Source organism: Triticum aestivum, chromosome 6A, assembly GCF_018294505.1.
Source record: "Triticum aestivum cultivar Chinese Spring chromosome 6A, IWGSC CS RefSeq v2.1, whole genome shotgun sequence".
Lineage (NCBI taxonomy): Eukaryota > Viridiplantae > Streptophyta > Magnoliopsida > Poales > Poaceae > Triticum > Triticum aestivum.
This window is the reverse complement of record NC_057809.1, coordinates 456,571,429-456,594,872: the sequence shown is the minus strand read 5'-3', so window position 1 is coordinate 456,594,872 and position 23,444 is coordinate 456,571,429.

Here is a 23,444-nt window from a genome sequence, read left to right as displayed (position 1 = left end):
CTGTCGAGTGGGACATGGCTTTATGGTCGAGTGGATGATGATTTTTCTTCGACTGCTTCTGGTTCTTTAAGGGATGACCTTGGGGAGGGTATCTTGATTAGATCCATGACCCTACCCTAGGTACATAGCTTTGTCATTAGCCCCTGAATGGATCGGGGTTTGAGTGAGGAAGGAGTTGAGAACACTTCCGACTCATGTTCGCGCTATGAGTATATCTTGCTCTGGATCAATGAACTGAGGGGATAACATCAACTTCTTTTTCAGTCGCCTTGGTCCATTCTTAGTTTTTGTCGAGTGAATTTTCACGGTAGAGTTCTGAATGACGATGTGGAGGATGTTTTCCGCCTGGTGAGTTGCTCTGCTCTCCGCGGATTTCACGGGATTCGAATTTTGGGAAGCGCGCCGGACGGGCGTGGCCATGGTAATCGGGACAGATTAGGCAGGTCGCCTCGATCCCCGCGCCACCTTTTTCGCCACGTATCACGCGCGCGACTGTTGCGGGATTTGTTTAGATCGTCTGGGCCTACAAGTTAGTCACTCGAGAATGACCTTATAAAAGACACCGGACCGGGCCTTTGAGCTGTGCGCTCTCATTCTCTTCCTTCTTCCTTAGACTTCCCCGCCGCGCCCGCTTCCGTTCTCGGCGTCGCAACCTCTCTCGGGCTCGATCCACTGCCATAGGAAAAGAGAAGACGATGGCGTTGGAGCGCGCGAAGAAGGCGACCGCGAAGGCGAAGGGTAAGAGGACCAGCCGTGGCGGATCCTCGTCAAGATCCAGCCTGCCGCCGGGCTGGATCCAGGGCGACTGGATCCGCTTGACGATCAGCCAGGACGACCTCGACGACCTGGTGGAGGGGGGACTGATCCCCCACAAATCGGTGCGGCTCCCGGGGAACGAGACCGAGCCACAGCCGCGGGAGGGTGAGTGCGTTCTCCTCGCTACTCACGTCGACCGCGGGTTTTCTTTGCCTCCCCATCCTTTCTTTCGTGGCTTTTTGAACTTCTTCGGGGCTCAACTCCACCACTTCACTCCAAACACCATAGTTTATCTGGCTGCCTTTGTGTCAATGTGCAAAAATTTCTTGGGCTGTCGACCGCACTGGGGTCTCTTCAAACACATATTCACCTGTCGCTCCCAGTCGGTCAAGAAGACCAATCCGAGTGATGAGAGGATGCACATGATCCAAATGTGCGGGGGCCTTGGGATCCAGATGAGGAACAAGAGTACCTTCCCAGCGATGATCCTTCCCGACTCGGTCCGGGGCTGGCAGTCGACTTGGTTTTACTGTAAGGACCAGCCGACCCCGGGTCAGTCGACTGGACTTCCCCCCTTTTCCCTGGCTCGAGTGGAGAAGCCCTCCTCCTTGAGGGTGATCCCAGAAGAGAAGGCGCAGGTCAAGGCGTTGGTCGAGCGGGTCGTCCAACTTGTCCGCGACCGGGTGACTAGGATGGACCTACTGGAGGTCTTTCTCAGTCGACGCATCCAACCGCTTCAGGCCCGTGACCATCCGATGTGGATGTACTCGGGACTCGAGGACTCCACTCGGATCCACCCGGAGGACGTCAGCGAAGACACGGTGGAGAAGTGGCTGAGGGGAATCACTAGCAACAAAGACAATCCCAGGGGGTCTAGGAGGGTGATTCCATTCGACCACTCGCGCCAGCCGGAACAGGTATGATTCTGCTTTGTCAAGTATCTTCTCAATTCACTGTGTGACACCTTGTTGATGGTCGAATGTATTTATTTTGCTCGTTGTTCTTTCAGGTCTCATTGATATGTACTCGATGCCCAATGGAGTGCAGGAGCAAGACGTCGAGGAAGGAGCGAGCGGGGGCGAGAGTGGCGAGTGACACTCGGACGCTGAGGAGGAGGAGGAGAGCGACGACTCGAGTGATGACGAAGAGGTCGACTCACCTCCTCGCAGAGAGAGGAGATCCAAGCACGCTCACGACCCGGTGGGCACCCCGGTCCTGGCGACCGTGCTGACTGGGCAAACTTCAAAGCGCCCCCGGACGTCTTCCCCAGCGCCGATTGAGAAGGCTCCGAAGCAACTCAAGGCTGCGCCACCTCCTGCGCCAAAAGCATCGAAGGCCACCTCCTCCAAACCACCAAAGGCTTTGCCCAGAATCAAAGTGACCATCCCCGCCATCTCTGGGTAATCATCTGACCTGTTCTTTTCATTGATTCGAGCAACAGATCATAAACGACTGAGTGCGGGCATTTGCAGTGCTGCTACATCAGGAACCTCCTCCTACAAGTACCGAGACGAGGAGATGGAAGATGCGGTTACCTCCAACCCAGGTAAAAACTCTTATGATCTTGTTCTTGATTACTTGGTCGATTGAATTCTAGCAGTTCACTTGGGGTCGACTGAACTTCTCTGCAGCTCCACCCAATGTCATCGATCTCCCAGATGACGACAAAGACGTGGCTCCCAGGCCCAGAAAGAGCAAAAAGGCAACGGCTGGTAGGACGTCTCAGCAGGGACCAACGACAACACCAACCATCCGTCAATCTGAAGACACGGGCGGGGCCTCTGTAACCTTCGCTGTACCCTTGTCGAGTGAGCGCCCCGCACCGTCGACTGTACCGGTGTTCCCTTCAATTGTCCAATCTCCCGCCCCGGAGCTCCAAGCTGCTGCACCTGGGTCGTCTGTCCCCTTCTTCACTAGCTACCCTGTTCCGAAAAGCCAGTCGGATGCGGCTACGGAAGCCATCCGTCAGGATGACGTGATGATGGAGCGGATGAAGACGGTGCACGAGAATAGCCAGGCTGCTTACGACGCCAGCGCTGCTCTCGGGGCAATGTCCAAGTAAGTAGACTTTCGAATGACCTTGTTCTATTAGGATATGCTACCCGAAATATCTTCTTCCATACAATCTCCTGTTGTTTGCGTCGAATCTGTACACCCACTGGGTGTTTTGTTGTTTTTTGTAGTTGCGTTCTTCCACTCGGTCTGGGCGAGTAGGATCTGAACCGGTGGGGGCACGCTAAGTGCACCCACTGGGTGTAGTCCCCGAGACCGTAGTCGACTGCTGGCAGTCGACTGGGGTCTGAATAGTTTTTTTTTTGACTAGACCCGGGCGGACCGGTCGATTTGTGTCTGAATCAGCGGGGGCACGCCAAGTGCACCCGCTGGGTGTAGTCCCCGAGACCGCAGTCGACTGTGTGCAGTTGGCTAGGGTCTAAGTGAACTCCTTAAGTTTTATTCACTCGAAAGTAAATAACCTTTGATCTTGTGGATTGACACGTCTTTTGCCTCCTGCAGAAATCTTGTAGTCTCATTTCCAAGTTTGCTGAACTTGAGGAGAAGCAGAGGCAACTCAACCTCGACTTGGAGTTGGCCCAACAGAATTTGAAGAAAGCTCAAGATGAAGCTGCTGGTATGGAAGGTAACTGCCTGTCGACTATCCACGTCGATCGTCTTTTACAATATTTCTTCGATCTCTTGTTTGATCCGATTGCTTCTTTTGCAGAGAAAATGAAGTTGGCTCTGGAGAAAAAGGACTCGGACCTCGCAGCTGCGCAGAAGGAAGCCCAGGATAAGATTGCCCATGCAGACCAGAAGCTGGCTTCAGTCGGAGCGTTGGAAGAGGAGGTGAACAAGCTGAAGTCATGTCTCAATGAGTCTAACCGAGAAGTGAGTCGTCTGAAGAAGGATAAAATTGCCCTGAATGAAAAGCTAGAGTCTGCGGTCCACAAGAGGAATGACACGGAAGCTTATATGAGAACTCTTGCCAAGAAGCTCTATCTTATGCTGGAAGGTACTCCTTTTAAACCGACTATGCTGATGCTTGCAAATGAATCTTGTCTAGTCGACACACTATTTTTTTTGTACTGCAGAATTCTGTCGAGACTTTGACAAGGAAACCGGAAGGGTCGAGACGGGTCTGGACCCTATCGCTTCTCCAGTTTGCGACGAAACTGCCATGAACGTGCTCCGACTGGAGTCTCGTGTCACCAGCGTCACAAGTTACCTAGCGCGTCTGAAGGTGGCGGTCTCACGAGTCAACTCATTGCTCCGGCCAAGGGCGACGCTTCAAAATGACCTGGAATCTATGATGGCTCGAATCAAGGAGATCCCTGATCGAGTGCAAGAATGGAAGAAGTCCTCCGCCCGGTGTGGAGCTGACGTGGCGCTGTCCTTGGTACGAGTCCACTGCAAGGAGGCCCGTGAAGACAAACTGGCGGCGATCAAGGTTGCCAACACCAAAAGGCATGACTTCCAGTCCTTCATGGAGACTTTCATCGCTGCTGCCACTCGGATCACGGATGGGATCGACTTGGACGAATTTGTCGAACCTTCCAGCCCTCCTCCTGCCGAGTGAACAAACTTATGAAATTTGAATCTGTCTTAAATTTGCCTCGGAATGCCGAGTGATTGCTGTAACCGTTAAACTCCTTCGGGCTTGATGCTCGAATACTTTTGATTTGCTGCTTGGAACTTTAGGATTTATCCGAATTGCTTTTGGGCATACTTGCGATTGCTTTTGAGATCTGCTCCGTTGTGTTTGTGGCGTAGCTCGGAGGAGAAGGTTGCAGTCGACCTGTGCATCATCGTCCTTGTGGACAAGGATGGAGCGTACATTGTATTTGTGGCATAGCTCGGAGAAGAGGTCCGCGGTCGACTTGCACCTCGTCATCCTTGCAGACAAGGATGGAGCGTATGTTGTATTTGTGGCGTAGCTCGGAGAAGAGGGCCGCGGTCGACCTGCACCTCATCATCCTTGCAGGCAAGGATGGAGCGTACGTTGTATTTGTGGCGTAGCTCGGAGAAGAGGGCCGCGGTCAACCTGCACCTCATCATCCTTGCGGATTTTATGAACTTAGGCGAGCGCTGGATTTCAGCTGAGCCCCCGAGTGGGAGGATTGCTCACCACTCGGTAGGATTTTACAAACTTAGGCGAGTACTGGACTGCTGCTAAGCCCCCGAGTGGGAGGATTGCTCGCCACTCGGTAGGATTTTACAAAACTTAGGTGAGTACTTGACTGCAGCTAAGCCCCCGAGTGGGAGGATTTCTCTCCACTTAGTAGGATTTTACAAACTTGGCGAGCACTGGACTGCAGCTAAGCCCCCGAGTGGGAGGATTGCTCTCCACTCGGTAGGATTTTACGAACTTAGGCAAGTACTGGACTGCAGCTAAGCCCCCGAGTGGGAGGATTGCTCTCCACTCGGTAGGATTTTATAAACTTAGGCGAGTACTAGACTGCAGCTAAGCCCCCGAGTGGGAGGATTGCTCTCCACTCGGTAGGATTTTCTTTCGAGCTTAGGCGAAACGGATTCACGGCTAAGCCTCCCGAGTGAGAGGATTGCTCTCCACTCGGTTGGATTTTACAAACTTAGGCGAGTACTAGACTGCAGCTAAGCCCCCGAGTGGCAGGATTGCTCGCCACTCGATAGGATTTTACAAACTTAGGCGAGTACTGGACTGCAGCTAAGCCCCCAAGTGGGAGGATTGCTCTCCACTCAGTAGGATTTTACAAACTTAGGCGAGTACCGGACTGCAGCTAAGCCCTCGAGTGGGAGGATTGCTCTCCACTCGGTAGGATTTTACGAACTTTGGCGAGTACTAGACTGCAGCTAAGCCCCCGAGTGGGAGGATTGCTCTCCACTCGGTAGGATTTTACAAACTTAGGTGAGTACTGGACTGCAGCTAAGCCCCCGAGTGGGAGGATTGCTCTCCACGCGGTAGGATTTTCTTTCGAGCTTAGGCGAAATGGATTCGTGGCTAAGCCTCCCGAGTGAGAGGATTGCTCTCCACTCAGTAGGATTTTACAAACTTAGGCGAGTACTGGACTGCAGCTAAGCCCCCGAGTGGGAGGATTGCTCTCCACTCGGTAGGATTTTACGAACTTAGGTGAGTACTGGACTGCAGCTAAGCCCCCGAGTGGGAGGATTGCTCTCCACTCGGTAGGATTTTACAAACTTAGGCGAGTACTGGACTGTAGCTAAGCCCCCGAGTGGGAGGATTGCTCTCCACTCGGTAGGATTTTCTTTCGAGCTTAGGCGAAATGGATTCGCGGCTAAGCCTCCCGAGTGAGAGGATTGCTCTCCACTCGGTAGGATTTTACAAACTTAGGCGAGTACTGGACTGCAGCTAAGCCCCCGAGTGGGAGGATTGCTCTCCACTCGGTAGGATTTTACGAACTTAGGCGAGTACTGGACTGCAGGTAAGCCTCCGAGTGGGAGGATTGCTCTCCACTCGGTAGGATTTTACAAACTTAGGCGAGTACTAGACTGCAGCTAAGTCCCCAAGTGGGAGGATTGCTCTCCACTCGGTAGGATTTTCTTTCGAGCTTAGGCAAAATAGATTCGCGGCTAAGCCTCCCGAGTGAGAGGATTGCTCTCCACTCGGTAGGATTTTACAAACTTAGGTGAGTACTGGACTGCAGCTAAGCCCCCGAGGGGGAGGATTGCTCTCCACTCGGTAGGATTTTACAAACTTAGGCGAGTACTGGACTGCAGCTAAGCCTCCGAGTGGGAGGATTGCTCTCCACTCGGTAGGATTTTACAAACTTAGGCGAGTATTGGACTGCAGCTAAGCCCCCGAGCGGGAGGATTGCTCTCCACTCGGTAGGATTTTACAAACTTAGGTGAGTACTGGACTGCAGCTATGCCCCCGAGTGGGAGGATTGCTCTCCACTCGGTAGGATTTTACAAACTTAGGCGAGTACTGGACTGCAGCTAAGCCTCCGAGTGGGAGGATTGCTCTCCACTCGGTAGGATTTTATAAATTTGGCGAGTAATGGACTGCAGCTAAGCCTCCGAGTGGCAGGATTGCTCACCACTCGATAGGATTTTACAAACTTAGGCGAGTACTGGACTGCAGCTAAGCCCCCGAGTGGGAGGATTGCTCTCCACTCGGTAGGATTTTCTTTCGAGCTTAGGCGAAACGGATTCACGGCTAAGCCTCCCGAGTGAGAGGATTGCTCTCCACTCGGTTGGATTTTACAAACTTAGGCGAGTACTAGACTGCAGCTAAGCCCCCGAGTGGCAGGATTGCTCGCCACTCGATAGGATTTTACAAACTTAGGCGAGTACTGGACTGTAGCTAAGCCCCCAAGTGGGAGGATTGCTCTCCACTCGGTAGGATTTTACAAACTTAGGCGAGTACCGGACTGCAGCTAAGCCCTCGAGTGGGAGGATTGCTCTCCACTCGGTAGGATTTTACGAACTTAGGCGAGTACTAGACTGCAGCTAAGCCCCCGAGTGGGAGGATTGCTCTCCACTCGGTAGGATTTTACAAACTTAGGTGAGTACTGGACTGCAGCTAAGCCCCGAGTGGGAGGATTGCTCTCCACGCGGTAGGATTTTCTTTCGAGCTTAGGCGAAATGGATTCGTGGCTAAGCCTCCGAGTGAGAGGATTGCTCTCCACTCAGTAGGATTTTACAAACTTAGGCGAGTACTGGACTGCAGCTAAGCCCCGAGTGGGAGGATTGCTCTCCACTCGGTAGGATTTTACGAACTTAGGCGAGTACTGGACTGCAGCTAAGCCCCCGAGTGGGAGGATTGCTCTCCACTCGGTAGGATTTTACAAACTTAGGCGAGTACTGGACTGTAGCTAAGCCCCCGAGTGGGAGGATTGCTCTCCACTCGGTAGGATTTTCTTTCGAGCTTAGGCGAAATGGATTCGCGGCTAAGCCTCCCGAGTGAGAGGATTGCTCTCCACTCGGTAGGATTTTACAAACTTAGGCGAGTACTGGACTGCAGCTAAGCCCCCGAGTGGGAGGATTGCTCTCCACTCGGTAGGATTTTACGAACTTAGGCGAGTACTGGACTGCAGGTAAGCCTCCGAGTGGGAGGATTGCTCTCCACTCGGTAGGATTTTACAAACTTAGGCGAGTACTAGACTGCAGCTAAGTCCCCAAGTGGGAGGATTGCTCTCCACTCGGTAGGATTTTACAAACTTAGGTGAGTACTGGACTGCAGCTAAGCCCCCGAGGGGGAGGATTGCTCTCCACTCGGTAGGATTTTACAAACTTAGGCGAGTACTGGACTGCAGCTAAGCCTCCGAGTGGGAGGATTGCTCTCCACTCGGTAGGATTTTACAAACTTAGGCGAGTATTGGACTGCAGCTAAGCCCCCGAGCGGGAGGATTGCTCTCCACTCGGTAGGATTTTACAAACTTAGGTGAGTACTGGACTGCAGCTATGCCCCCGAGTGGGAGGATTGCTCTCCACTCGGTAGGATTTTACAAACTTAGGCGAGTACTGGACTGCAGCTAAGCCTCCGAGTGGGAGGATTGCTCTCCACTCGGTAGGATTTTATAAATTTGGCGAGTAATGGACTGCAGCTAAGCCTCCGAGTGGCAGGATTGCTCACCACTCGGTAGGATTTTACAAACTTAGGCGAGTACTGGACTGCAGCTAAGCCCCCGAGTGGGAGGATTGCTCTCCACTCGGTAGGGTTTTCTTTCGAGCTTAGGCGAAACAGATTCGCGTCTAAGCCTCCCGAGTGAGAGGCTTGCTCATCACTCGATAAGATTTTCTTTCGAACTTAGGCGAAACGGATTCGTAGCTAAGCCCACCCACTTGGGGATTTCGGAGGTAAATGAAAACAACAACAATCGTGCGAGAAGACCGAAAAGCTCTTGTCTTTGACGAACAAATTACAAAGGTACTTCTTATTACATTTTATTCGAACAAGTGCTTAAGTGTAAAAGGGGCGAAGCAGCTCTGTGTTCCAAGCCCGTGGCTCGTCTTTCTGATGCTCAACGCTGTAAAGATGGTATGCTCCATTGTGGAGAACTTTGGTGACGATGAAGGGGCCTTCCCAAGCCGGGGCGAGCTTGTGTGGTTTCTGTTGATCCACTCGAAGAACCAGGTCTCCTTCTTGAAAGGTTCGACCCCTCACGTTTCTGGCGTGGAATCGACGCAAGTCTTGCTAATAAATGGTCGACCGGATCAAGGCCATCTCTCTTTCCTCCTCTAAGAGGTCGACTGAATCCTGCCAGGCCTGCTCTGCTTCCTCTTCAGAGAAGAGCTCGACTCGGGGTGCGTTGTGGAGCAGGTCACTTGGCAGAACAGCTTCGGCTCCGTAGACCAAAAAGAAAGGAGTTCGGACAGTCAATCGATTGGGAGTTGTCCTCAAACCCCAAAGAACCGACGGATGTTCATCGACCCAAGCGCCTGCTGCATGTTTGAGATTACGCATCAGCCGGGGTTTCAGTCCTTTGAGAATTAGGCCATTCGCTCTTTCTGCTTGTCCGTTTGACTGCGGGTGAGCGACTGAAGCATAGTCGACTCGTGTGCCTTGAGAAGCGCAGAAAGCTCTAAACTCATCAAAATCGAACTTCGACCCGTTGTCCGTGATGATGTTGTGTGGAACTCCATATCTGAATGTCAATTCTCTGATAAACCTGACAGCAGTGCTGGCTTCAAGACTCTTGATAAGTTTAGCTTCGATCCATTTGGTAAACTTGTCGACCGCCACGAGCACGTAAGTGGAGCCACTCCTACCAGTTCTCACTGGTCCAACCATATCCAATCCCCAAACAACAAAGGGCCAGACGAGGGGGATGGTCTTCAGGGCTGACGCTGGCTTGTGAGACATGTCTGAGTAAAACTGGCAGCCTTCACATCTGTTGACTATATCTTTCGCCATTTCATTTGCTCGTGGCCAATAGAATCCGTCTCGATATGCTTTGGCCACGATGGCCCGAGAGGACGCATGGTGACCATAGGTCCCCGAGTGGATGTCGTTGACGATCATTCGACCTTCTTATGGCGTTATGCATCTCTGATCGACTCCAGTCACGCTTTCCCTGAACAATTGTCCTCTTATCACAGTAAAGGCCTTGGATCGACGGACGATCTGCCGAGCCTCTTCTTCGTCCTCTGGGAGTTCCTTTCTGAGGATGTATGCAATGTACGGCACTGTCCAGTCGGGAGTGATGACCAGAACCTCCATGATTAGGTCGACCATGGCTGGGACCTCGACTTCAGTCGGATCTGTGGCGCTCTTAGGCTGCGGGGGCTCTTCAGTAAAAGGATCTTATTGAACTGTCAGTGTGTGAATATGTTCCAAAAACACATTGTTGGGAATGGCTTCTCTCTTGGAACCTATCTTTGCCAAGTCATCGGCTGCTTGATTTTTCAGACGGGGTATGTGATGGAGCTCTAACCCCTCAAACTTCTTTTCCAACTTCCTCACCGCATTGCAGTAACCAGTCATGGCTGGGCTTCTAACGTCCCATTCTTTCATCACCTGATTGACCACCAAATCTGAGTCACCGTAAACCATAAGGCGACAGACGCCGAGTGAAATGGCCATACGTAACCCATATAGGAGTGCTTCATATTCTGCTTCGTTATTGGAGGAATTGAAGTGAATCTGGAGGACTTATCTGAGCTTGTCTCCTCGGGGGGATACCAGTACCACCCCGGCACCAGAACCATTCAACATTTTGGACCCATCAAAGAACATGGTCCAGTGCTCCGAGCGAACTTGAGTCGGCAGTTGCTGTTCGATCCACTCGGCGAGGAAATCTGCTATTGCTTGGGACATGATAGCTTTCTTTGCCTCAAACTTGACATCTAAGGGAAGGAGTTCAATCACCCACTTTGCCACTTGACCAGTTGCATCTCTGTTGTGCAGAATCTCTGACAATGGAGCGTCGCTGACGACTGTAATAGAGTGATCAGAGAAATAGTGTGCAACCTTCTTCGTGGTCATGTAAATCTCATAAACAAGCTTCTGATAGTGTGGATATCTCTGCTTTGACGGAGTCAGAACTTCAGAAATATAATAAACCGGGCGCTGAACTTTATAAGCTTTTCCCTCTTCTTCCCGCTCGACCGTAAGTACTATACTGGCGACTTGTCCAGTGGCTACTATATAAAGCAGTAAAGGCTCTTTGCTGATTGGGGCAGCAAGCACCGGCTGGGTGGAAAGCAGGGCTTTTAGCTCTACAAATGCTGCATCAGCTTCGGGAGTCCACTCGAACTTATCTGATTTCTTCATCAGTCGGTAAAGAGGCAGTGCCTTTTCACCGAGGCGAGAAATGAATCGACTTAGGGCGGCCAAACAACCAGTAAGCTTCTGGACGTCATGCACACGCACAGGGCGTTTCATCTGGAGTATAGCACCCACTTTCTTTGGGTTAGCATCGATCCCTCGTTCAGAAACGAGAAAACTGAGTAATTTTTCGCCCGAAACTCCAAACGTGCACTTTGATGGATTAAGCTTGATATCATACCTTCTGAGGTTGGCAAAGGTTTCAACAAGGTCAGTCAGTAGGTCGGAACCTTTACGTGACTTGACCACAATGTCATCCATGTATGCTTCCACATTCCGACTGATCTGAGTGAGCAGGCACTTCTGAATCATCCGCATGAATGTGGCTCCAGCGTTCTTCAAACCGAATGGCATAGTGACATAATAGAAGCACCCAAATGGGGTGATGAAAGTTGTTTTTATCTCGTCGGGTCCGTACAGACGGATCTGGTGGTACCCGGAGTAGGCGTCCAAAAAGGACAAACACTCGCACCCCATAGTCGAGTCGACTATCTGGTCGATGCGAGGGAGAGGAAAGTGATCTTTTGGGCAGGCCCGATTGATATGTTTGAAGTCGATGCACATGCGAAGTGAGTCGTCCTTCTTTGGGACCATCAAAACATTGGCTAACCACTCGGAGTGGTAAATCTCACGGATAAACTCAGCTGCCAAAAGCCGAGCCACCTCTTCACCGATTGCCTTCCTCTTCTGTACAGCGAACCGTCGAAGATGTTCTTTGACTGGTTTCACTTTTGGGTCGACTCGCAAACGGTGCTCAGCCAGTCCCCTGGGAACACCTGGCATGTCTGAAGGTTTCCATGGAAAGATGTCCCAATTCTCACGGAGGAACTGGGTGAGTGCTTCTTCCTATTTGGAGTCGAGTGTCGTTGAAATGTGAGTCGGAGCAGCATTGGGATCCATCGGGTGAATGTGAATCAACTTTGTTTTGCAAGACGACTGGAATGCTGAATCCATGGCGGGCTTCTTGGCTCGCAACAAATCACTCGGATCTGCATTTTTTTGATATTCTTGCAATTCTACTATGGCCATCTGTGCATCGGCGATCTTTAAGCCCTTTTGGAAGCACTCTTTCGCCTTCTTCCGACTACCAGTGATAGTGATCACCCCTTTGGGACCAGGCATCTTTAATTTGAGGTACACGTAACATGGTCGAGCCATAAAGCGTGCATAAGCCGGCCTGCCCAAAATAGCATGATAGGCACTCTGGATCCACAACCTCAAATGTCAACTTTTCTCTGCGGTAATTCTTGGAATCACTGAAAACCACGTCAAGAGCAATCTGGCCGAGTGATGCAGCCTTCTTGCCAGGAATGACCCCATGGAAACTCATATTACTTTCACCGAGTCTAGACATCAGAATGCCCATTCCTTTCAACGTCTCTGCATACAGTATATTCAGGCCACTGCCATCATCCATCAGAACTTTAGTCAGTCGAGTGCCTTCGACTACTGGGTCGACCACCAACGCTTGCCTCCCAAGGGTGGCTATGTGCGCTGGGTGATCGGACTGGTCGAATGTAATGGCATTCTAGGACCACTTCAAATAACTGGGTGTCACCGGAGCGACCATGTTCACTTCTCTGTTGATGACTTTCAATCGACTTTTACTCTCAACGTCAGCGAAAATCATCAGAGTGGAATTCACATGAGGATAACCATCGTCATCCTCTTCCTCATCCTCAACCTTGTCTGCTTCTTTCTCCTTTTCCTTGGGCTGTTTCTCTCGGAATTGTTGGATTAGGAGTCGACACTACCGACTGGTATACTTCGGGTAAATGAAATTACCCTCTTCATCTTTTTTGGTGTGGATGTGGCATGGCAAATCCAGCACATCATTTCCATCTTGATCTTTTACTATCTTGGGGTTCCACGGTCCCTTGGGCTTCCCTTGAACTTTCCTTGAGTCACGACTAAGGCTTCACTAGGAGCAGCTGGCTAGGCTTTGCGCTTCTGCTTCCGACTGGAGTTTCCTCCTCCAGTTTCGTGGGCGACTGTTTTGTGCTTGCCACTCCAGAGTCGGTCTTCTTCTTCACCGTTGGCATATTTGGTGGCAATTTCCATCATCCGAGTCAGAGTCATATCTCCTGTCCGACCAAATTTCATATTCAACTCCCGATACTTGACGCCTTCTTTAAAGGCACAAATTGCCTGATGATCAGACACATTCTCCACCGTGTGATGCAATGTGATCCATCTCTGGATATAATCCCTCAAAGACTCATTCGATTTCTGAACGCAACACTGTAATTCGGTCAGCCCTGCCGGCCGTTTGCAAGTACCTTCGAATGTTCTGACAAATACTCGGGCTCCTAAGTATAAATACTGCTTGGTGCTAACTGATTCAGCCATGCTCTAGCCGAGCCCTCCAGCATCAGAGGAAGGTGTTTCATGGCCATTTCATCATTGCTGCCACCAGTCTGGACAGCCACTCGGTAGTCTTCAAGCCAAGTATCAGGCTTGGACTCACCAGTGAACTTGCTGACTCCAGTCGCCAACCTGAAGTTGGGGGGAATCACTGCAGCCCTGATGGCTCTGCTGAAGCACTCCGGACCTGAGACATGCACTCTGCTGCTGGTTGGTAGATCTCTGTCATGACCCTCTCAGTAAGATCTGTTTTTGTCGACCAAGCCCTGAACGAGAATAGATCTCGCATCAAAGCCGGACTCTCTGGGGTCGACTGGAATCCCTCGCCCCATACTGTGAGGGCGCCTGTCATCATGTTGCTGAGGCACGTACGACCCACTCCTTGGGGGGTGTGGGCACTCGACGACGATCATCGCGATCGACTCGGTGGTCATACTGCCCACGGTTTCTGTACTGATCTCGTCGGTCTCCACGTCCCTCACGCCTCGGGGGTGATCTTGGGTTGTGAGCCGACTGAACTGTGTCTGCAACTGCGGACCTGTTATGGATCCTATTCCGCGACTGAGATACTGCTGTATTCTGCTCTCCTGCCGCACGGAGCAAAGCTCGGATCTGCACCAGACCTCGACCAGCTTCTGACTGGGAAGGTTGGATCGACTCCGTTATCCGGGCTGTAGCTACGAGATTCTAGATCGGAGTTCGGTATACCTGAGTCGGAGGCGGAAAGAGTTGACGTCGACTGGATTCAGGAGCACGCTGTCGAGCACGCTTGTCGAGTGCATGCTGGAGATTCTCCAGTCGAGTGCACTCAGCCAAGTTGGCCAGGCGCGCCTCCTCGAAGGCCTGGGCCTCAGGGGTTTCTCCAACGAGAGGAGCGTGAAGTGCATCCATGTTCCGGCGGCGAAGTTCTTCTCTCCGGTGCGAGGAGAGGGGTTCGGGGCGGTACTCTTCATGAATACACGACGGATCGCCGCCCCCATCGCCTCCGTCTTCACGGGTGAAGCCAGGAGGACTGCGCGGTCCATTGACCATCAAAACTTCTGCCGCGGGGTCGCTGCTATCGCACTCAGATGCAGTCTCTATGGAGCCAGTCGACAGATTGAACAGGCCGTAGAGGGTTTCGTCGGGCTCGATTGCCGCGACTTGAGGGGTGGCCGACTGGCGAGCCACCGCATGCTTCACCCACCGCTGAATCCTCGATTGACCGGAACGTTTGCTCTGACGGGCCGCAGGGAGGGGGGAAGCCATAGGAGCCGACCGATACTGGGTCGACAGCTGCCGCAGGAGGACGCCGCGGACGCATGCGCGAAAGTGCGTTGCCCCACGGACGGGGAGTGCATCGACGTCGAGTGGAGCCTCCTGAAGCCAAGCGGAGTCGTCGGCGACACACGAGCGCGTCAAGACAGATCTCGCGGCCCTCAGCTAAACCTCCGCCTGAAACCATGATGATGGGGATCGGAAAAATTGCAACTTCTCCAAAAAGTCGCTAAGACACCTGCCCCACTGTGGGCGCCAATTGTCGTGGTTCTAAGTATGACAGTAGAATGGGGGGTAGGAATGTAGAGGCAAGATCCTAGCTATGGAGGAGTTGTACACACGAGTTTTACGAGTTCAGGCCCTTCTCGGAGGAAGTAACAACCCTACGTCTCGGAGCCCGGAGGCGGTGGACTGGATTATGCGCGTGAGTGTTACAGGGGGTGCGAACCCTTGTCACTGAGGAGGGGGTGGCTTATACAGAGTTCGCCAGACCCCTCCCGCCCTTAGTTACAAAGGGTTTAAGGTACATAAAGGCAGGGACGTTACTGGTAACACCTGTAATAAAAGTGCATAAATGACCATTAAAGCTATGACTTAAATCCCGACCGTTGCAGAGTGAGTGACTCTTAGTCTTCTGGTAGTCGAGTGGTTCTTAGTCTTCTGGTAGTCGAGTGGTTGTTTGTATGGTCGAGTGTCTTCAAGACTGTCGAGTGGGACATGGCTTTATGGTCGAGTGGACGATGATTTTTCTTTGACTGCTTCTGGTTCTTTAAGGGATGACCTTGGGGAGGGTATCTTGACCAGATCCATGACCCTACCCTAGGTACATAGCTTCATCAGTCAGGGCACTACCTTAGCAGTTGCCCAGAAAAGAAGCCAAGGACCCAGGGAGGCTATATAATCACAAGGAAACCTCGGGACTTGTCAGAAGTAATATGTTTTCATTGTAATGAAGCAGGGCACTTTGCCAGAGATTGTCCCAAGGAGAAGGAGACTTGTGATAATTAGTTGAGTTTGCAACAAAAGAAATATAGTAGTAGAAGTGGGAACAACTTTTATTATTGAGGTGTTGAGTTGAGTCATGTAATGGAAATGTAGGAGATGGTAATAATTTGAGGATCAATAAAGTTAGTATCGTGGGTACTGATTTGGAATTTATGAGTGTTACTCTATGAAGAAGGATTTTGACCATTTTCGAGGATATGAGAAATATGGTCTATGGATGAATTTGTGCATTTCAAGGGTGGTAGTACCCTGTGAGGACCCTTGACCCCTGGAAAAGATAAGGATATTCCACAGAGTGGAGTTCGGACAAAATAAGTACGAGTTTTGTCTCGATATATGGGATACGCCAAGAGTATGAGGGGATGAAGTACCATTGGATATAAAGGAGATATAATGTTGGTAATATGGATCAATTGTAACTCCAGGATGAGTCTGAGTAATCACGTCTTAGTTTGGTGCAAATAGAAGGAAGAAAGATAGTACAATTGGATGGATTTAAGAATGCTAGGAAGCTAGATGTTGGAATAGTGATCAGTTGCCCCAATGATGAGTTCAAGGATTTCAAGTGATGAGGTGGGCCCATAACCCACAGGCCCCAGGACCTGCCAAGAAGCAAGCACACTCTTGCTGAAGGAAAAACCCTGCAAGAGGATATGCCTTTATCAACAGACGATCTTATCGGAGGTACGCTAAACCAGAGAGTTGTGAAGGAATGATAGATGTTTGTTTGGCTTGCAGAATAAATGGATACATCCGAACTTGGTTCGTCGACAAGAGAAAGTTCCACAATGCTTGTGAGGATGACCGAGTGTTAGAATGCGAGATTCGCTAAACCATATATAGGGTAATGATTTGGGTGCGGGATGGATTGATCACCATACCGACTTACTCTTATTATTCGCCTTGCTATGTGGGATGGTAAATCTGAGTGACTTGCCTATAGTAGAGATACGGAGATATTAAACCTTGTTTGAACCTTAGAATGGTATAAGTATTTTCCCTTGTACACGACAGTTGTTGCCAACCGTAGGTTATACGGTGAGGTTCAACCCAGACCCATTCCCTGCAGGAGAAACCATAAATTGTTGACCACCATGAGATATCGATAGTTTTTTTAGTATTGGCGCCAGACCCGTCAGCTACGAAGACCCAATCTCAGAATAACCTTACCAAGATGAAAGGACAAAAGAATTACGGTAAAGGTTATGCCACTACCGGAAGAGCCCAAGGAAGGAATTTTCCCGAGAATTTGAGAAGACCGGCCCTGTCAAGAATAAGGATGGAGTATATGAGTATTGATGGGACCGTAATGATGTTTCTAAGGGCGGTAGCACCCTAGACCCCCTGTCATGATCGATGGATTTTGAGAAGACCCCCGACCCTAACCTATTTCTTGCTAGCCTCTCCGAATCTCGAGGACGAGATTCATTTTAAGGGTGGTAGGTTTGTAACATCCCTAAATTCTAAATTTTGAAATGTTATATTAAATAGATAGTTTTGATTGATTGATTGCTTGAGTGAAATTTGAAACTTTTGAAAGTTGAATGAGAGGAAATAAAAGGACTTCTCCAAACTTTCATTTTCGCATTTCTGATCTTCACGAATTCAAATACTTTTCAAATACAAAACCCTGGAGTGAAGATAATATGACTTCTTCCATTTTAAATAAATGAAAAGGGTTTTGAAAAGATTTGAATTCCATTTGGAACTATTTCAAATTCAGAAAGTTTAAGCAACTCAATGATTTTCATGAGAGAAGATAAAATGACTTCTTCAAAACATATGAAATATGAGTTGAAAGTTTCAAAGAATTCAAATTTAAAGTCCCTTTGAAATTATTTTCAATTTGGAGTATTTGGGTTTTATTCAAATTATTTTTCTCCAAAAACAATATACGGAAATTAGGGTAAAATGATTCCCTACAATAGAAAATTGGAGAGAAATAAATTTGAAATCATTTTGGTATTTTTAAAATGATTTTTTATTAGGTTTTATTGCATCAGGAGCACTCTTTGCTTTATCTAATTGTTTCTGGATTTTATTTGGCACTAGGAAAATGTCCATGCTGTAGAAATTGTTTTATGAAAATTTTGATATATAATATGCCTATATAAAACCTTATTTTATTTGTCATTATTCGTTTTTCCTTTTGTTACATTAAAAAAAACTGTATGTACGGCCATAATTATTTGTCGCGCACACGCGTATCATAGTAAGAGCGGGCACCCCATTTTTCTTCTTTTTCTATATGGGCTAGGCCCAGCCGGCCATATTCCTCTCCATATTTTTTCCAAAGTTTTTCTTTTCTTTCTTTTCAATTGCTCAAAAAAACCTGCAGTGCGCGCGGCCGGTCGAACCGTCTAAGGCCGACGCCTTTTTTTTCGGTCTATGTTTAGTTCCACATTGCCTAGTGTTTAACCCCTAAACGTCTTTTTCATCTATAAATATAAACATATAAAGTCTTCAAAAATCATCTGATTCGAGTTAAATCAGTATTTTGGTTTGACTAGATTCATTAAAGAAAAATATTTTTCTCCTCTTCGACATAACTTCTGGAAATTGTCTCCTCTCTCCAAAGTCATTTTTTTCTCTACCTTATAAAGGTATCTTTCTTCGTTTTCTTTTTATACTTTCGTAGTTTATTATTTCTAGACTAATACGATAGAATAATTAGATTATCAATTAGTCTATGTATTTATACATTAGACCTAGAATTTTTTAGCCATAGCTATTTTTTCTTCCGTAAAACAGTTTAGTCGTGATTTTTTAAATAGCCATAACTTTTTACTCGTTCATCAAAATTAGATGAAACCAACACCTATAGTTTTGTCTTGTTTTCACCTATCCAGTGAACGTGTCACATCAACTTTTTGAAATTTTCAAAATTCGAAATTTGTTCAGATTCATATTCAAACTTTTTTTGATCATAACTTGAGTTTTATAACTCTGATTTAATTGATTCTTTTTGCAAATCGAAGCTCTTGACCTAAACTTTCTGATAAGGCCAAATTCACATAATTTTGGTACTGATAGAAATTGTTTTATGTTACAAGAGTTAATTGCTTGTTTTTGGAGTTTTTCGAGATCTTTTCTCCGATTCTTTTGCATGATTGCTTATGTGTGATTGCTATGCTTGCTCACGATAGATTGAAACGAGGTGTGACGAGTAGAACTATCAGGAGTTATGAGTGTGAATCATCTTCATCAACAGTACAAGGAAAGTTCACACTTTGATCATATCCCTTTCATACCCAGTTTTATGCATTAGTTTCACCCTCAAACATTGCATGAGTAGGATTGATGACATGTGGGTATTAGGAAGTAGTTGATGAGGTAGGAACCTATTGTCCCACATTCAAACCTTGGGAGTTACTACTACGTTGTGCTTATACTGCTATGCTATGCTCGTAGACGTGGATTGGTTTGAGGGAATTCATGAAAGATGTGAGAGATTATTGTTAACTTAGGGTTAACTTAAGGTGGCTACTCCAATACACATCTAGGTGGACTGGTAGTGGCACCCTGGAGCACCCAGTGGTTTGCCCGGGCACCTGGAGAACCCAGTGCTTGCCCAAGGGGATCCCGGAGGACCTGTGTGATCATCCTATGGAATGCTACACAGGCTCAAAGGGATCATAAGATTATTCATGCTAGAAACTTCCGTGTGCAGCCACAAACCATTATGGGCTCTGGCATAGTTAAGTAAGTTGTGTGAGCTCTTGAAGAGGTGGACTAGCAGATGTAGGGGGATTGTAGGTGTACCGATCTGCCCGGAGTAAAGAGTTAATGCTTCTGAAAGACCGTGTCTCGGTCATTTTTTTCTCAAACATCATGTAGTGCGAGAAATCCAACGGAGGAGATCGAGTCTTGTGGGGAAAAGTGCGCAAACCTCTGCAGAGTGTACAAACTAATCATGATTAGCCTTGTTCTCGGTTATGGACATCTTGAGTATCTGGTTCTTGGATTATCATATTGATCTCATCATGTTACTTAAATAATTTGTTGGGTTATTGATGTTAATTTGGGATTGAGTTGGAGGAACCTTCTCAATATTTTCAACCAACTTTGTAGTTAAATAAAATATATTCCTTTGATGTAGGGAAAAGTTGGCTTTTCGCAAAAACATTATAACCATAGAGCTTTTCCACCAGCCAAATATGCATGTAGTGATAGCCTCTATTCATCATTATCCCATGGTGTGAATTTGCCAATACATTCATTGTACTAACCCTTTGTGGCTGCAACGTCTCATGTTGCAGGATCTAACGACAAGTAAGTGATACGTTAGGGTTACGATTTCTACACTCAACATTGTCGTTGGTGTTGATGAGAATCCACAACCTTGTTGTTACTTTCGCTATTTGGATTGAGGTAATAGTATTTACGTTACTTTATACATGTGATTTTACCTCTGTTATAAATCCTCTGCGGTACTGATAGATCTCACAGGAGGAGGAGAAGGAAGACGCCTCTGATTGAAGCATTTGTTGGCATAATGACCCTTCTGTTGGCACTTGTTGCATGTGACCTCTGAGAGCGGACGGTGATACGGAGCACTTGATCTTGGAGCTTCAGACGAAGTCTTGTTCTGAAAGCCAGGGTTGGGTGGGTGGGAAGATCCATTGCCACCTTTGCTCTTCTGCTGATAAGGCTGACGGAACGGAGGAGGAGGAAGCCAAAACTTTTGCTGCTTAGCCACTTAAGTTGAGGAAGAAGGAGTTGCATCTCTAACTCGCTTCTTGGAAGCATCGCACTTCAGTTGGGCAGCCTCTTGCTTCATTGCCATGTTGTAAAACTCATCGTAGTTCTTGGGCTAAAAAAGGACGAGAGCTAGCTGGAGTTCATCTCTGAGACCACTCCTGAACTGGTATATCATGCTCTTCTCGTCAGGGACGTCTTGCTTAGCGAAACGGGCGAGCTTCTGAAACATGATGTTGTACTGGTAAACAGACATAGTGCCTTGCTTCAGGTTGCGGAATTCCTCACGCTTGCTTTCAACAACACTCTGAGGAATGTGATGAGCTTTGTAGTCTTGACGAAATTCATCCTAGGTAATCACGCGGCCTCCTCTGGAATCTTTGTGCTGCTAAAACCATTCTGCAGCTTGGTCTTTGAGTTGGAAGGAGGCAAACTTGACAAAGTCCTCAGGCCTGATGTTGCTGCACTCGAAATGCTTGTATATGTCCATGAGCCAATCATCAGCGTCTGAGGCCTCGACACAGTTGCTGAAGGTCTTTGGCTGGTTAGCAAGGAACTAGTTGAGTGTAGCAAACTGACTCTGATTGTTGCCATGGCCCTGGTTGCGCTCTTGCAGGATTTGCATGATCAGCTGTGTGTTTGCATTGGTAGCGGCCATCACAGCTTGCCATGCCTCCGGAGGTGGAGGTGGTGGTGGCGGATCAGGATTTGGAGTCGTGCGCGTTGGAGGAGCCATCCTGAAGAGGTTGACATCCGTTAGCATCATGACAGACATATATTTGAGCTGAATCAAACGGATTGAAATTGCAACATAAAGTCTTCACATCCGAACAAAATGAACGAATGCATTCCAATCGAAATGGTCACATTTCCATAAATTGAGAAGCCACTAGATAGAGGTAGAAGAAAAACAACAAGGTACGGACAAGAGCAAATACTTGGTGAGGATTACCCAATCCCAAACCAGATATCCGCGGAAGAAGAACTAGAACTACAAGAATTCCCACCTATGAAACTCCCGAACCTTTCCGGTTATGCAATCAGGTGTTGGGGATACAGGGGAAGCATAATATATCACCCAAATCTAGCAAATCCTACATCCAGCTGTATCCATCCCTCAACACATAACCAACAAACCTTCGGAAATCATTTACCTCAACCTTCGAAAAGCATCCGTTATACAAGTTATGGCAATACTCCCGAACTCCCGCCCCAGTACTGGGTGGCGTCGAGGTTATCTCACCAACAACTGCATAAAAGAGATTTTTGATGTCGGCGAAACTTAGGTATTCCAGAACCTCAACGATAAAATTGTGACGACAACACCTCAGAGCTCAACTCCCCGGGTCACTGCCACAACCCCTAAATGACAGGAGGCACCAAGAACAATGTTCTCGTCACAAAACCATCGGAACGACTCCAAGATACCCGCGTGATCCTAAAAAAAATTAGTGAAAATTTGAGAAGAGAAGAGTCAAAACTCTACGCCAGGATGCCTCACCAGAGCGACGAAGGGACTGAGGAGTAAAAAGAATTCCTAACTCTCCGATATATATATATATATAATCCTAAATGACTCAAAACATTTTTCTAGACTCAACAACGCCAACGATTCGATCAAGCAGGGGGCTCCTAAGGTCGGGGAAGGCTCTGATTACCAACTTGTAACGCCCTCGATGCGGCTATATCTCCTACGTGTCGAAGCACGACTTAGAGGCATAACCGCATTGAAAGCAATGTCGCAAGTGAGGTAATCTTCACAACAACCCATGTAAATAAATAAAGGGGAAAAGTACATAGTTGGCTTACACTCACGTCACATAAATACATAAATAAGTCATTACATTCATCCAATACACTCAGGGTCCGACTACGGTACCAAAATAAAGATCAACCCCCAAATGTGACAAAGTCCCCGATCGCCCCAACTGGGCACCACTATTGATCATCTGGGAAAGACACGTAGTAAAGGCGAGAGTCTTCATCGAACTCCCACTTGAGCTCGGTCATATCATCTGGAATGGTATCATCGGTCCCTGCATCTGGTTTTGGAAGTAATCTGTGAGTCACGGGGACTCAGCAATCTCGCACCCTCGCGATCAAGACTATTTAAGCTTATAGGTAAGGTAAAGGTATGATGTGGAGCTGCAACAAGCAACTAGCATATATGGTGGCTAACATATACGCAAAAGAGAGCAAGAAGAGAAGGCAAAAGCACGGTCGAACAACTATGATCAAGAAGTGATCCTAGAACAACCTACGTCAAACATTACTCCAACACCGTGTCCACTTCCCGGACTCCGCCGAGAAGAGACCATCACGGTTACACACGCGGTTGGTGCATTTTAATTAAGTTAAGTTCAAGTCTTCTACAACCGGACATTAACAAATTCTCATCTGCCCATAACCGCGGGCACGACTTTTGAAAGTTCAAATCCCTGCAGGGGTGTCCCAACTTAGCCCATCACAAGCTCTCACGGTCAACGAAGGATATTCCTTCTCCCAAGATAATCCGATCAGACTCGGCATCCTGGTTACAAGACATCCTCGACAATGGTAAAACAAGTCCAGCAAGACCACCCGCTATGACGACAAATCCCGATAGGAGCTGCACATATCTCGTTCTCAGGGCACACCGGATAAGCTAAGCGTACGGGAGCCAACTTAACCCAAGTTGCCAAGGGACGGCCCCGCACGGTGCTCTGGGTTGGACCAACACTTAGAGAAGCACTGGCCCGGGGGTTTAAAATAAAGATGACCCTTGAGTCTGCGAAACCCAAGGGAAAAGGCTAGGTGGCAAATGGTAAAACCAAGGTCGGGCCTTGCTGGAGGTGTTTTATTCAAGGCGAACTTTCAAGGGGTTCCCATTATAACCCAACCGTGTAAGGAACGCAAAATCCGGGAACATAACACCGATATGACGGAAAACTAGGGCGGCAAGAGTGGAACAAAACACTAGGCAAAAGGCCGAGCCTTCCACCCTTTACCAAGTATATAGCTGCATTAAGATAAACAAGATAATATTGTGATATCCCAACAAATAAACATGTTCCAACAAGGAACGATCTCCAATCTTCACCTGCAACTAGCAACGCTATAA